The following is a 14,843-nucleotide window of genomic DNA, read 5'->3' as shown; positions in this document are numbered from 1 at the left end:
CATGTACGTGACCCCAGGCACCTTCCCACAGACCAGAAGCATCCCCCAGCTATGCAATGTGGTTTTATTCCCCACAAACCATAGGCATTTCATGTGAATACTTTCAGAACTGTGGAAAACATGCCAAACTCAAGACCGAAAAGAAACCCGGCAGTCCCACCTTGGAAAAACCACTCCCCAGAATTCTGCATTCTGAAAATACAGGGTATTTCTACAAGACTTGGATCCTGACAAGCTTGTTGGATTGTGAGGTTACACCTGACTGTGTCAGACCAGAGCACAGTGAGCCCATTTCTGTGCAGTCACCACCAGGCTCATCTCCACAACACCCGCCTTCTGCGAAGCACAGCACACCCCGTTTTTCACATCCCCCACAAAATGTTAGAGATACAACAGCAATTCTTCCTCTCTGATAGTAATCTCCTTCCAGAAAACACCCTGATGGCATATTTAATAAAGGAAAAGCTTTCTTGGGAGTCCCTTCTGACACAGCAAGCTCCTCCCGCTGCAGCAGTCACGGTGCCACTGGTTCTGCCTCTGCTGTAGTGGGGTACCTGTGAACCCCACCTCATGCACACTCCACTGGCACAGTGCAGGTGTCTGCACCGAGGCCTTAAAGGCAGGTCCCTGACTTCAAAGCTGTTTTAAGAGCTTGCAAACATCCATGGCTTTCGGTAACCACCTAACCTTTGAACCAATTGAAATTCAAAATAATTATTTCCCAACACTTTTTCAGAAAGATCTACCATGCAGCAGAAGAGCAGCAAACTCACTACTCTGGTGCACTTTGCTCTAGCCTAAAACTTTCCTGGAAAGCACAGCCTGGTGATGCAACAAATCAAGTCTAATTATCAAACTGCTCTTGCAAGGTCATTAATCCTCCAGGCATGACCCATCAGGACCTGGGGTGCCAGGGTAGGGCCAGAGGGAGCCCTGGCTGCCCCGTACAGGGGCACTGCCAGAGCCAGGATGGCCTGTCCTCAGAAACCCTGAGCCAGAGTCCTCTTGGGGCGCAGAAGGCAGAGAAGACCCTGCAGGCTGTCACCCAGTGTGACACCCAACCCGATCCCTCCTCTCCCACAGAGAGCCACATCTGCCTCTAGGACCTGCTGAGCCTTGGGCTGGGGTTCCCCACAGCAGGGTTACTTGCCCAGGGACACTGCTGGCAGTAAGGTACCATGTCACTGGTGTCAGCATTGCCCCTAACACCCGGATGGGTTCTGGGCTGTGACAGGGTGCACATGGCTGTGGGAACACACGTGGTCCCGACCCCGTCAGCACGGCAGGGCAGCGCAGCTGGGCGGTGCTGGGCAGTGCTGAGTGCCCCGTCCTGCTGGCAGTGTGCTGGGGATCACACACCCACACTGCTGGGATGCAGCCCACAGCTCCTATGGGGGCCATCCTCTGCATGAGAGGCTGGAGGTTTGGGGAGAATCACCAAACATCAGATCAGGTTCAGTGAAAGCAGAGATACAGGAGGATTTTGTACAGACAGAGTATCCCAGTTCCTGCTGTCACTGACAAACGCCGGAGCGCACACAGAGCTCAGCGTCACTGCCTGAGGTCATCCCCTGCGGCAGCACAAACCAGCACAAACACACCCAGCAGGCCCGTGTGTGCCACTCACTGCCTGTCCCCGGCACTGACCCCACGCCAGCCGGGGCAACCTGCCCAGCTCCACACGGAGCTCCTGTGCTGCTGGGTCAGGTATCCCCACCCAGCCCTCACACCCCCGAGGGTCACACACCGGCATGGGCAGCTGTCAGAAATGCAGCTGCTCTGGGAAAGTCTCACACCGAGCTGCGCCAGCCCGCTGGGTCTGTTTATTTATGCTATTTTTATAGCGCTGCGGTAGCACAACCCCACACCCGAGCACTGGCGGCACCGCTCCGCGCGTGGTTCTACACGAACTGCTGCTCAAAGTACACGGGAAAGCTTCTTGGTTCCCATCAATCCACCAACACCACACCAGGAAAGCATCTCCATAGAAGTCCACAGGATGAGAGCTGAGAGCAGGAATGTGCTGCTCACTGTATGCAGAGACATCACTGGAATAACCCCTGGCTCTCCCTGGGGACCCTGGAATAAACCCTTGGCTCTCCCCCAGGTCCCAGTGCCGACCCCATCACTGCAGGCAGAGCCACACTCCCTGCTGGCACAGCTCGAGGAGGGGCATGGAGCTCGGAGCAGTGTGGACACCAATGGGTGCTGATCATCTTGACCATGCTGATGCAACAACTTTTCCATTTAAATTTGTTAAATTTCTTAAATTGACGCTCAGGATGTCCTAGAGCCAAATTAATTCTCCAATTAAAAACTGTTGCTTAGCAACAGGGCTTGAGATGCAGGAGAGCAAAGAGGGATGCCCACGATGGCACCAGGAGCTTCCTCTGCCTGCAACAGAGCCAAATCCCCACTATTTAACAGTTATTAACGACTGATGTAATTTACAGTCACTTCAAACACTTTAGGGTGTTCTGACTGTGCCGTGGTACCGACTGGTCACTGCCGGAGCCAAGGTCGCTCTGCCGGTGTTCCCTCAGCCACGGGCTCTGCCTGTAGCCGACTCACACAGCCTGAGAACCATCAGCCAAGGCTCAACAGCGCAGCTGCAACACATGGAATACTTCTGATCCAAAACAAACACGCAAACACCCCCCTCTGTCAGGGAGTACGAATTCCTCCCGACCCAGCGCGTTAGACCCCGAGCAGGAGGATGGCTGGGATGGCTGTCACGTACCATCCAGTATTGCCTGTAAATGGTAAAACTATTTATCCTGATGCCCATGTGTTTTACAGGAAAACATTTAACTCCCCGTAATCTATGGCTTCCTTTTTAAAAATAAACTGTTTGCAGGCACTTTGTATCATGGCTGGTTTGCCAGCACATATTCAGAGAAACTTTCTTAGTATTAAACAAAAAGAGTTACAGGACCTATTTTACTGCCTTGAAGCACTCAGACTGCAGTCCCTAAGCCAGACAGTGGTCCAGAGGAAGGGCAGCAAGTGCTGAGGCCCCACACAAGGTCGAGGCACAGCCTGTTTGGAGACCCAGCCCAACACCCACCGATGGAGGGTCACTGCAGCCCAGCTCTGCCACCACCCTGGTGCACAGTCAGCCACCCTGGTGCTGTGGCACTGTGGGTGCCTCTCCCACACATAACCAGTTCCCTGTTCATGGGCAAACCCAGTGCTGCAAGCAGTGCTTGCTGAGAATCCACTCTCAGACTGCCCACCTGTGCCTGTCGGGCCCTGTGGCACCCCCTGCTCACAGCCCAACAGCCTGCCAAGGAGCTGCTGTGGGCTTGGATACTCCCAGAAAACTTCCAGGTGCAAGGAGAAGGCCTGCTGTGGCAAACACCCTCCAGGGGAAGGAGGTGAGGGCACCTCCCCCGTGAAGCCCCCTCAGCCCCCTCCAGGGCTGAGCTGTGCACAGGAACACCAACAGCAGCACACAGTGTTCGCTTTTCTAAGTGAACCTTTTCATATCAAAACACACCAAAGTGACCACTTAATGACATCTCTGCATGTGATTATTGTACAGAAAAGCCTCAACCCCTCTAATTGATCATTTGGCTCACACAGCTAATGGCACTCCTATGGGAGCTGTCCTATTGCCATGAAATCCAACAGGATTTAGAAAAAAAGAAAAAAGCAAACAGAGCCAGCAGACTGCCAGCCCAAAACCAGAAAGAAAGACTCCAGCACAGCAGCAAAACCCTTCCCACTGCTCCTGCAGCATGTGGGTCCCTCCTCCTCTGAGGCAGCACAGAATGATCCACAGCACCAGCCCAGGGGGACAGAGATGTGGATGGGGACAGGGATGGGAATGGGGATGTGGAGGGGGACATTCACACTGTGACACTTTGCTTTGCACCCACAGCAGTGTCACCAAGTGCCTGTCCTGCACAGGTCACTCTGTGACCCAGGGTAAGGTGGCTGCTGGGACTCCCCCAAACCACCTGAATCTTCATTTCCTAACAGCCACTGGCAAATGCAACAGGAGCTTATGGAAATACAAATATTTGTTCATGTCCATTTCAATTTATATACACTTTTATTCATATTTATAAAAATTTAAAAGTTATAACAAAATATTTAATACAATTTGGGACTGATCATGGTATTATTACAAATATTTGTATATCCACACGTCTGTATACACACTTGGTATGTATCAACCCATCAGTAGTTATACTGACACTCCCAGGACACACAAACTCAGCAGACTGCACTAGACCAACACCAGACTTCTTCCCAGGTAACATCCCCACCTGCCTTCAGCCAGGACAAGGGAATTATGTTTTTCCAGGGTGGAACAGGAAAAGCAGACCCCCCACAAAGGGAGTATGTACCCCTGACACGTGGGTCACACTGGCATTACGAACTTCAGCTGCTCCCTGAACTCCAGTGCCACCAAATCCTTTTAGAGCAATCCCTGGTAATCCGTATGATCCTTACTCAAGCGTGTAGTAACTCCCATTTTAAGAGAAGAAGGATGAAGTAAAGCACAGGGAGATTTGCCCTGTGTCCCGGTGCAGTGCTGAGCAGAGCAGCTGGAGCAGCACGGAGCAGCAGGGACCGGGACCACAGCGACCCTCAGTGCTGCTCACAGCTGCAATCCCTGCCACTGACTGCAGCTGAAACAGCCCCTCTGCCTCCTGCCACCACTCTCGGGCTCTCAGCAGCTCCAAGGGATGACTGGAATGAGCAGTGAGCTGAAGGTCCATCAGGTCCCACTGCAACTGTTTAATGGGTGAGCTGAAGCATAATAAATATTGAATAATATTTTCAGGCTTATAATTTGTTTCGGTGTATTTGGTGGTATGAGAGAAAACGGGCACATTGTCAAGTGCTGCATCCAAACTGGGGGAGCAAACAAAAAGCCCTTGTTCAGTAGAGCTGCTAGAACAGGTCAGTGCTACTTATGGCATATTTAAAAAGGGAATCCCATATAAAGGAGGGCACCGTGTGTGTTATCATGCACTTTCTACACAGTTCATGTAGTTTAAAATTGTTTTGGAACCTGCTCTGGCTGGCTGCAGGGCCGTTCCCACTGTGCCCATCACTGCCACCCAGGGCATGTGCTTCACTGCCCACTGGCTCAAGCAGAGTCTTCTTAGTTATTTAACCTAGGTTCTAAGGTAGATATCTGCACAGGTAGAATACCCCAGATGTAACTGTTTTCATTTGGTTTTGCAGCACACTGGTATTTTCAGTCTCTCCTGCCTGGTACAGGGAGGTGGTGGCAGGCGACCTGTGCTGGGTCACTGGTGTCCTCACCCAAGCATGGATGCACATTAGTGCACCATTAGTGCTGCTATTCCTAAACTGAATTGCTGTAGTTTAAAAATAAAACCTTCCTTTTGTCATTTCAAGAGACAAACTGCCATCCCCTGCTGCTGCCTCCTCAAACAGAGGATAGCTGAGGCAGTGAGTGGGATCTGGCCACTGGTGGGACATGGGGTGGGACAGCCCAGCAGGAGTGATGCCACTCTGCTGCTCCAGTTATAAAGCTCTTCCCCAAATAGCACAGGCACAACAAAGAGCACTATACAGCACCTTCACAATACATTTTCCCTGGAACATACAGGACAGGCAAAGCAAACAAGCAGCATGAGATGGACAAGGTACCATCACTGTGCCAATCCTTCTGCACAGAGCCCAGGACCGAGCCCGCCGGGGGCACCCACTGCCAGGGACCCCCAGCCCGGGCACCCCCGAACGCTGCCTTTAGCTCCCAGTGATGCCCATGGCCACAGCATCCCCCACCTGCCCTCTCACACAGGGCACCTGGCCCTTCTGACAGGACCAGCATCCCCTGCCTGCAGCTGGATGGAACCAGGGACAGAGTGACCCCTTCCAGATGTGCACAAGCACCTGAGGTAAGCTCCAGAGCAAGGACCAGGAGGGAGAGCAGGAAAGAGAAGCGATCCCTGAAGTGATGCACTGTTACCCCCCAACACCCATGACTTCCACCGTGCATTTTTGCAGTGGCGGTGTTTCACTGCTCCTGAAACCTCCTGCCAGGGCACCCTCGCAGGGCTGGGTTTGACAACTGGCACGTTTGAATCTCGGCAGGTGTCTGATCCACCTCCCTCCCCATGAACCCCTTGGCTGCAGAGGCTGAGGCCCAGGTGAGGTGAGGACAGGGACTGCAATGTGAGCCGTCAGCGGGCGGGCGCTGCCAGCGGCTCTGGCTGAGGGCAGTGCTGAATAACACAGAAATCAACGTCACGTCGATAAACTGCTCTCTGTGTCCAACAGCACACCCACAGCCTCCTCCAGCAGGCTGAAGGTCAGTGCCTGTCAGTATTTATATCTGGAGTTTTATGGGAGAGAGGCTGCTCTAAAAGCATTACTGAGAACTGCAGCCCCACACCCCAGACACTGGAAATCACTGCTGGAATCGTATCCTGAAAAACCAACATATCCATGTTTGGGGGTTTTATTGACGGGGTTTAAGAATGACACCTTTCTCTATTTTCTTGCTATTCTTTTTGTTGTATTTTCCCCTTGCTTTTAGCAAATACAGCATCCTGATATGCTGTTTTAAATACAATTAGAATACGTTTGTCAGGTACATATTTTATTGACTGAAACTATTCCTAAATTTGACTAAAAGGTACCTAACATCATTAGTGGGCAAAATAATTGCCAAAATATTATCTTATTCAAGCTAAATGATAAATTCTGACTGAAATATGGAAAGTTTATTAAACCTTATTTCAAAATAGGATTTCAGTTTACAACTGAGCACAGGTGAAAGAAAGCGCTCTGAGAGGGAAAGGACAGAACAGGAAATTTCATAGAATCACAGAATTAGAGACTAGTTTGAGCTGGAAGGGACCTTAAAGACCATTCAGTTCTACCCCTGCCATGGACAGGGACACCCTCCACTAGCTCAGGTTGCTCCAAGTCCTGTCCAACACAGCCTTGGACACTTCCAGGGATGGGGCAGCCCCAGCTTCTCTGGGCAACCTGTGCCAGGATCTCCCCACCCTCACAGGGAAAAAATTTCTGCCTGAAGAAGAAATTTCTTCCTAAAGAAGAAATTTGCCAGGATCTGTACTTCTTACAGATAAATAAAACATTTCCCTGAAACCAAGGTCAGTCACTCAAATGGGAACTGTTATGGGAATCAATACCAAAGCCTGGAGAAATGATTTCAAATTCATCTCTGCTCTGACATGCCACTTTCCCTGGAATGTGGGAAGCAAACAGTGAATCTTCCCCAGGTGAACACCAAGAGTGGGGCTCTGACCCACCTGTGCACAGGTACAAAAGGGGTTAGAGGCACTGTGGGAAGCAATGGCTGTTTTTTCCTGGAAAAGTGAACAGCTGCTTTCTCAGCACTAAAAACTTTACCCAAGAATTCACAAAGGATCACAAGTTTGAAGTAGCAGCATGAGAAAAGATCTTGACTCTCTTTCATCAGTGCCACACTAAAATCTCTGCCGAGCCACATGCCCTGCTGCTCCGTGTGGTTCTGGAAGAGCTGGCTGGCATCTGACAAAATAAACCTGGCGCCTTTGGCTTGGTGGAAAACCCACAGCCTGCAGGGCATGGCCCTCCCATGAATCCCTGAAAGGAGCACGGAGAAGTGACCTGATTTTCAGGAATGCAAACAGCTCCTGGTCCCTGACCCCACAGGTGCAGGAGACATTTTACATCACCATAAACTGCCTTAGATGGAAACATACTGCTTTGATCACATCCAAACCTTTCCACCTAATTATCACACAGCCCTGGCACTGCCACAATAACCCACAGCAGTGGCTGTGGAGGGGACAGGGACAGCTGTCAGGGGACTGGGACAGAGGCCTTGGGCATCAGAGAACCAAGAGCCTTTCACAGCAGCAGGGGAGCCCTGTGGGTGCCACCAAGGCACAGGGTGCCACAGCTGAGGATACGCTGCCTTTGGCAGCTGACAGCAAGTTCTGCCTCTGGCAACCAAAAACTCAACACTTCTGGCCCCTTCTGTACAGTTTGCTTACACGATCATTAAATTAAGGCCATTCAATCTACCCAGTTATAAAGAAAAGGAGAGACTGAAATAGCAGGCACAGGCCCACAGGCCAGGCTCTGCAGGAGGCAGGGTGCACACCACCCCGAGGGCACCGAGCCCCAGGGCGCTTCAGTCTGATGTCACTGCACCACAAAACACTACGCCTGCAGATTGATTTCCACGGGAGGTTCAGCTCTGAGGTACATGAGGATGTTGGGGCTGACGGACCACTAACATCCATCACAGAGGACAAAAGGTGGACATGGAGTCCCTCAGAGCAGCAGCATGGGGTGCCACGTGCAGCCCCGAGGTCCCACAGCTGGAACCATGAAGGTTTGTGTTTATCTCACGGCTGCCACCACTGAAACAAACCTACAAACACACCTGAGTAAAGCGAGTGGACTGTCCCTGTCCAACAAGAACTTTAGAAACTAATAAAAGCTGAAAAAAAAAAAAAGTCTGGAAATCTTTAACAACGTCTAAGAAAAAATTCCACCTATTTTCCACAAGAGGGAACTCAGTGAAGCCAATGGCTTCTGCTTCTGACAGGACAGTGACTTCCTACAAACACCTTCCCAATCAATGTCCAGCCCCTGGGCAGTCAGGGCAGCCCCCGGACCGGCGGGCAGGGACTGCCAGAGCCCACAGGAAGGGACAGGGGTGGCAGGGACACAGCCGTGACAAAGCAGGATTTAATGTGACTGTTCCAACGGGAGCAGGAATCCCGAGGGAGCAGCTGGCCTGCACACCCCACTGGAGCAGAGAAGTGTCACTGTGTGATGACTTTATCCCTGTGGGGCCGGGGCTGGCAGGAGCTGCTGTGAGTGCTCCTGCTCTAATGAAGCAGTAATTAGTGAGCACCATGCACCAAGCCCAGGGCAATGCCCGCTGCCCCAGGGTCAGCAGGAAACCCAGATCCACACACGTGTCACCCCTCCTGGGCTGCAAGCACACAGCTACAACCCTTCCCACAGCCTCACATTACAGCACTGAACACAGGAGCCACGGCAACCAAACAAGGGATCCACAGCAACGAGACTCTGCATGACTTAGTCAGCAGCTCAGAGGAATTAATGACCCTGGCCACACACACCTATGAGTAAGGTCAACACTCGGGCCTCACGCCCAAAGGCACCCCCAGATCAGCAACAGCCCCTGAAGCTGCTGCCACCCACTCCAGGGCACTGCCACACTCTCCCCACAAAGGGCACTGCCATGTGTCCCTGCCAGGCACCACCACATCCCACCACAGGGCACCCCCAAGTCCCACACATTTACTCTCTATTTCTATTGGCTGGCAATTAAATATTCCTGTTCTTTTGAATTTTTTCTTTTAAAGCTAATTCCGTCTGGTTTGAAGTGAAAATCAAAGAACAATCACTAAAGATAAAGACCATGCTGACAGAAAGCTAGCCTTGCATCTTTCCTTAAATGTGCAAGACAGAACAAACACAGCTCTTCTCCTTTTCCTCTCAACTGCGTCACGACTATCACGTAAGTAGAATCACTAGCTCTGGCCTTTTTTCTGCACGTGCAGACACATGCAAACATACCACCTGAACTTCATATCCTACCAAAGGGGGAAATCCTTGTCCTCAAGTTAGACCATATGATTACTAGAAATCATATATAAGAGTAAGTTTTATGTAAAGGAATGGTAAATGCACTGCAAAAGGAAACGGGGAAGGGCTCACTTGTATGCACACAACTCTCAGGGACACCTGATAAAGAAAAGTAAATAAGTTATGCATTTGCCACAGGGTTGCTCTTCTTGCTCATCTTGCTGGCTACTGGGTGTTGAAGCAAAGGTGTTTCAAGAGCAGAGGATTTGGTGGAATAGAGAGAGTACATACGAAATTTGTCGGCAAGCAAGTCCTGAGACAGGAGGGACATGCAATAAGTCACGTTTTTAAGAGACCTGGAGGCCAGCTCTATCTGGTGGTGGAAAGACATGCTCATCAGAGGGGTGAGCAAAGCTTTGGAGAACCATCAAAATCAGTGCCATTCCTCAAAAAAGGGCAGGGGATAAAAGAGAAGATTTTGACAGGTAAGCCAGCAGCAGCACAGCGTTGCAGAGGGCTCTTCCTGGCCATGGAGAGAGCATGGCCAGTGCAGATGAGGTATCTGTGCAAGCAAAACAGACATAACACTGAATCTAAAACACAGGCTCTGGTACAAGCACTTATGGTACACCTAAAGCCTCGTAGGAGAAAGCCTCTACAAGTGAATAGGGAGGAAGCCCCCAGAAATGAGGAGAGCTCTGTACACGGTCACTGCTCATCAGCATCACACACAGAGCCTCACAGGAGGGGTACTGTGCCCTGGAATTCAGTCACTGACAGAATTCAGCACATGCAAATTAAAACAATTAAAATTAAGATTTGTTACAGTGGTACACTGCCATAAAAAAGTAAAACAAAAGAGAGCTGCTCTCCCTGGCAGAGTCAGCCCTGCTGTAGCCTAGGGGTGACGAGTGGTTTAATTCTACAGATGAAAACCTGTGTTCCATTCTGTGTCAGTTTTCACACCCAATCTCTGCTGGTTACTACTCATGTCCTACCAGCTCTGTCCCTGTTCACTTCCAGAGAATGTTTCCCACACAGTTTGTTGAAATGCCATGTAATTAATGGTTCCTGGGCACAAGCACCCCCTGAGCCAGCAGCGGCTCTGGCAGGACCTGCCTGTGTTGCTGTGGGACCCCCAGACCTGGCACTGGGCAGCCCACTCTGTGACACAGCAGCACTGTCCCTCCCGGGGCACTGACACCTCCCACACCCCACCGGTCCCATCCCACCTTCCCAAAAGCAAGGGAAGCACCTCAAGCTGTTCTAAATGCTCGGGATGTCCGAGTAAGCCCTCGGTGGCAGTGCAAAGCAAGGCCCTGAGTCAGCTCTGCATGGCCACCCCTAATACACAAAAATAACTTGTTTATTCCTCCTGAGGTGTTATTTTTACACCGGCAGTGCCGGGTAACCGTGGCCATTTGCTGTCACTGGTCCCAGCAAGGCACGTGGTGAGGGCTGGGTGCACGAGCCCTGCAAGGTGCCGGATCAGGGACGTCCCTGTCCTGCCCAGCTGTCCCATCTCGGTGCAGAGGGCTCAGTGTGGGGCTGGGAGAGGTTCTTGGACTCAGAGCGTGCACTCAGCCACTGCCCACCCTGCCAGCTATGCCCAGCACCTGAGGAGAGCCATCCTACACCTCCCTACAGCATCAGCCAGTGCCTCCAGGCTCCCGAACAGAGCTCCAGAGGGAAAACCTCCTCCTTTGATTTCTAATCATCTGGAGGAAAGCACTGCTTAATCAAAGCGTGCCTGCAGTTCCAATGAGGCAGAAACCACTCCTCCACGTGTACAAGCAGCATCTGTCAGCTCAGGACAGCTGAGGGCAACGCTGCGATGCTGCCCTGGCTGCACCCACACCACTGCTCACACTGAGAACCAAATGCAGCTCTCCCTCCACAGACCCAACATGGTCCACAGTGCATTCCCAAAGTATTCAGTTAACACTCTTCCAGGGTTCACTACTCTTTATCCACTTGGCTTTGGTGGATACAAGTCCAACTAAGTGAATGCAAACATCCCTAAGGGCCGGGAATACCAAAGTGTGGCTGGTGAGTTGTAAGTGGGAACATGATGGAGCAGGACAGAGGCAGAGGAAGCTGCTGGCAAGTAAATATTGCTCAACAGGACAGCAGGATTGGGGAAAAACTGACAGAGTGGAATAACAGGAAGTTTAGTCACTTCTGGACAAAAAAAGCGAAGCGTTGAGCGGGGCGGAGGGAGCGGAGCGGCCGGAGTGCCGGGATGGGAAGGCAGGGCAGGCATGGGACATGCTGCCGTGGGCACTGGACCCACCAGAGGAGGAGGAGACTGTCCTGCCTGGGTGCCCCACTGCAGCAAACCCTTCACAAATACAGCAGGATCCTGCAGAGGCTCCTCCAGCTCCTGACTCGAGCTGATGACCCAGTTAACCCACATCTCCGGCTCCTCCTCTGCCTTTCTCAGCACAGAGCACCCTAACTGCTCAGCCTGGGCTGCAGAAATCACCAGGGGAGGCAAGGAGAGCTGAAATACAGCAGACAGAATTTAAGGATGCAGCTAATTTTGAACAATCAGCACTCTCATTCAAAGCCACTGCAGGAGGTGGCAGTGTCTGTGTGGCAGTGTGTGAACCATGGCCCAGACCATGGGCTGTCCCACCACAGCAACACCCTGCAGAACATTCTGCTGCTGATGGAATCAGCACGTTTCTGGTGGCTCTCAAGCCATACTGTATTCAGACCATAAAGGCACTTTGCAGAAGCCTCAGGAGTGGGGAGGAAAGTTGAAAGGGAGATCAGGTTTCCCTGATGGTGTTCTTCCACACTGGAAAGTGCCCACTACCCTTGAAATACGGTCTGCCCCGATCACTGATGAGGAGTAACAGTGCTGGGTGTTAGCAAAGGCACTAGAAAAACACAAACCCAAGATTCTACTACATCATTCAGAGAGGAAAGACAAATTTAAAATAATTAGAGGCTAGATAAAGAAACTCACCAAACCATGGCAAACTGAAGGCAAGCTTGATTAATAAAGTTGTTTACTGCTTAGGCAAATGAGAGGAAAAAAGGATATAAATAAAAAAGGGTTCAGCAGCAGAGAAATAAGAAAACTTTAAAAAGTTTATGGTTCAAAAATTCCTACAATGAGGGTCTGTCTATAAGCAATTCAGACTTCAGTGGCAAAAAAAGATACCAAAAAAGTTGATATATTTGATATCGGGAGGCAAAGGGAGAGTTAAAAGTCCTTAACAAAGAACAAATTAAAGCAAGCAAGTATAGGAAAGGGAAAGTGTCATGGGCAAACAAAGGTTGACACATCAGGTTTGTTTTACCTTGCAAGTGTGTGCTGAGGCACAGTAAAAGCTTCCTAAGCAAATAAACACCCTTCCAGTCCCTGCAGGAGCCGCAGGAGCAAACCCGGGACCTGGGGTATGGCTGGAGGCCCTGCTGGGGCGGCACGTGGGGCCTCACAGGGAGCACTGCTCCACTGGCAGCTTCGGGACACACCTGCCGTGTGTCCTTAAAAACATCCAACCCAAAACAAACCCAACCCTGAGGTGCTGCAGCAGCTCCATGGCAAACCAAGGAGTGGAGACATCCCAGCTGGCAGGCAGGGAAGGACACAGTGCCTCGCTGAAGCGAGCAGGCATGGGCACACATGGGCACAGCAGGGATGCCAGGGCACAGCAGGGATGCCAGGGCTGCAAGGGGGCACACGGAGCACGAGCACTTGGCTTAATTTCTGATTTGGGGTGGCCCCTGGGCCTTGTCTGGCCCACGAGTAACAGCACAGCCCCGAGGCACGGGCTCAGCCCAGTGTCCAGCTCCGTGCCCTCAGGTCAGCGTCCACCCCCAGCACCACCACACCCATGACATGATCCAGTAATCATTAATACCAGGACACAGAAGCACTGACCATCGCTGGAAGTGTTGACCTGTACTGGTGCTGAATTCCTCACTCAGCTCTGTGCTGCACTCCTGAGAGGGGAAGGCAGGATGCTGGGCTCAACAGGCCCTGTATCACTCACAGGTTTTTTTCTCATATAGCTCAGGAACAATTTCCTGCACTAAGTGCTTTCCAGGCCTCCTAACACTGATATTGCAGATCAATATTTCACAAGGAAAGCTGCCTGACAGGTGCGTTGCACTCATTTAAGCGTCGCTAACAGGCACTGCTGCTGCAATCACGCACTCTGCACCTCTGCTACCTTCTGCCCCAGAGGCTTGGCCTCACTCACTTTCCACATGAAACAAAATGACAATAAAAGGACAGAACAAAAGATCCCCTGTAAGGCAGTGTGCAAATAAAGACAGTATCTATCTGCACTGTCTGCACCAGCACAGTGCAAATATAGTTAAGGGTACAAGAAAACATCACTTGGTCTCAGGAGTTCTCTATCCCCTCTCCATTAAAGCCTCTGTATAGGCTTTATTTTTAAAAATGCAACTCTTTGTTAAGCAAATACACACAGAGAGCAGAGACCAGTGTCTAGGGACAAGGACCCGGTGAGAGCCCGGTGTGTGCTCAGAAACACAGCTGCAGGGTGAATATCCAGTGTCAAAGCCTTGAAAAGCTCAACCCTCTCAGTCACATACTGAGGAAAAAAAGCTCAGAAAAGCTTAAGAAATATGTGACAATGACATTAGAGGAGCAGAAAGAACACATAAACAGCAGAAGCTGTTTTTCAGTGTCTGTAAGCCCTCACAGAGCACCTGGGCTCTGCAGGAACACAGAGGTGCAGATCCATCAGCCGTGAACAGAGTAGGTCAGTGCACATGGACTAGTGGGAAACCCAGGTGGCAGGATTTATTTTTCTAAAGTTAAATAATCACAAAACGTGCCAGAACACTGCTCTGCAGTCAGAACTCCCTTTGATTGTTTATTTTCACACGGGCACTGACAGCTGCCCTGTCCCGTCCCAAAGCCGAGCTGTGCAGACAGCAGCAGCTCCTCTGGAGGGAAGCTCAGCTCCCTGCTCCATCCCGGCAGCCACCCCATGGCCAGGCGGGGGGCCCAGCCCACAAGGAAGGTACAAAAGCCCAAACCCAACAGTGAAAAGGAAAGGGGGGTAATATCTGTTTTACAGAAGCAATCTTTCTGTAGGAAGCAGCACTTTCAGGAAGAATTTCTTCCCAGAAAGGGTGGTCAGGCACTGGAAGGGTGGAGTGGTGGACTGCCCATCTCCATCCCTGGAGGTGTCCAAGGAATGAGTGGATGTGGCACTCAGTGCTCTGGTCTGGTTGACAAGGTGAGGATCAGTCACAGGTTGGACTCGATGGTCTTGGACACCTTG

At 51.1% G+C, this 14,843-nt stretch overlaps 1 protein-coding gene across 22 annotated transcripts in view; it reads right to left on the bottom strand.

The window, feature by feature from the left end:
* Positions 1–14,843, bottom strand: part of MBNL1 (muscleblind like splicing regulator 1) — a 79,347-nt gene that overhangs the window by 28,703 nt on the left and 35,801 nt on the right. The window contains exon 1 of one of the 22 annotated variants that reach the window (XM_064665670.1): positions 10,569–10,658. The exons of the other annotated variants lie outside the window; for them this stretch is intronic. The gene's annotated coding sequence lies outside the window, so the exon portion shown is untranslated. Of the gene's footprint in view, positions 1–10,568; positions 10,659–14,843 lie in introns of those variants that run through there. 22 annotated transcript variants of the gene reach the window in all.

Source organism: Pseudopipra pipra, chromosome 10, assembly GCF_036250125.1.
Source record: "Pseudopipra pipra isolate bDixPip1 chromosome 10, bDixPip1.hap1, whole genome shotgun sequence".
Taxonomy (NCBI): Eukaryota; Metazoa; Chordata; class Aves; order Passeriformes; family Pipridae; genus Pseudopipra; species Pseudopipra pipra.
The sequence above is the reverse complement of the archived record's forward strand: the minus strand, read 5'-3'. Positions and strand labels throughout refer to the sequence as shown.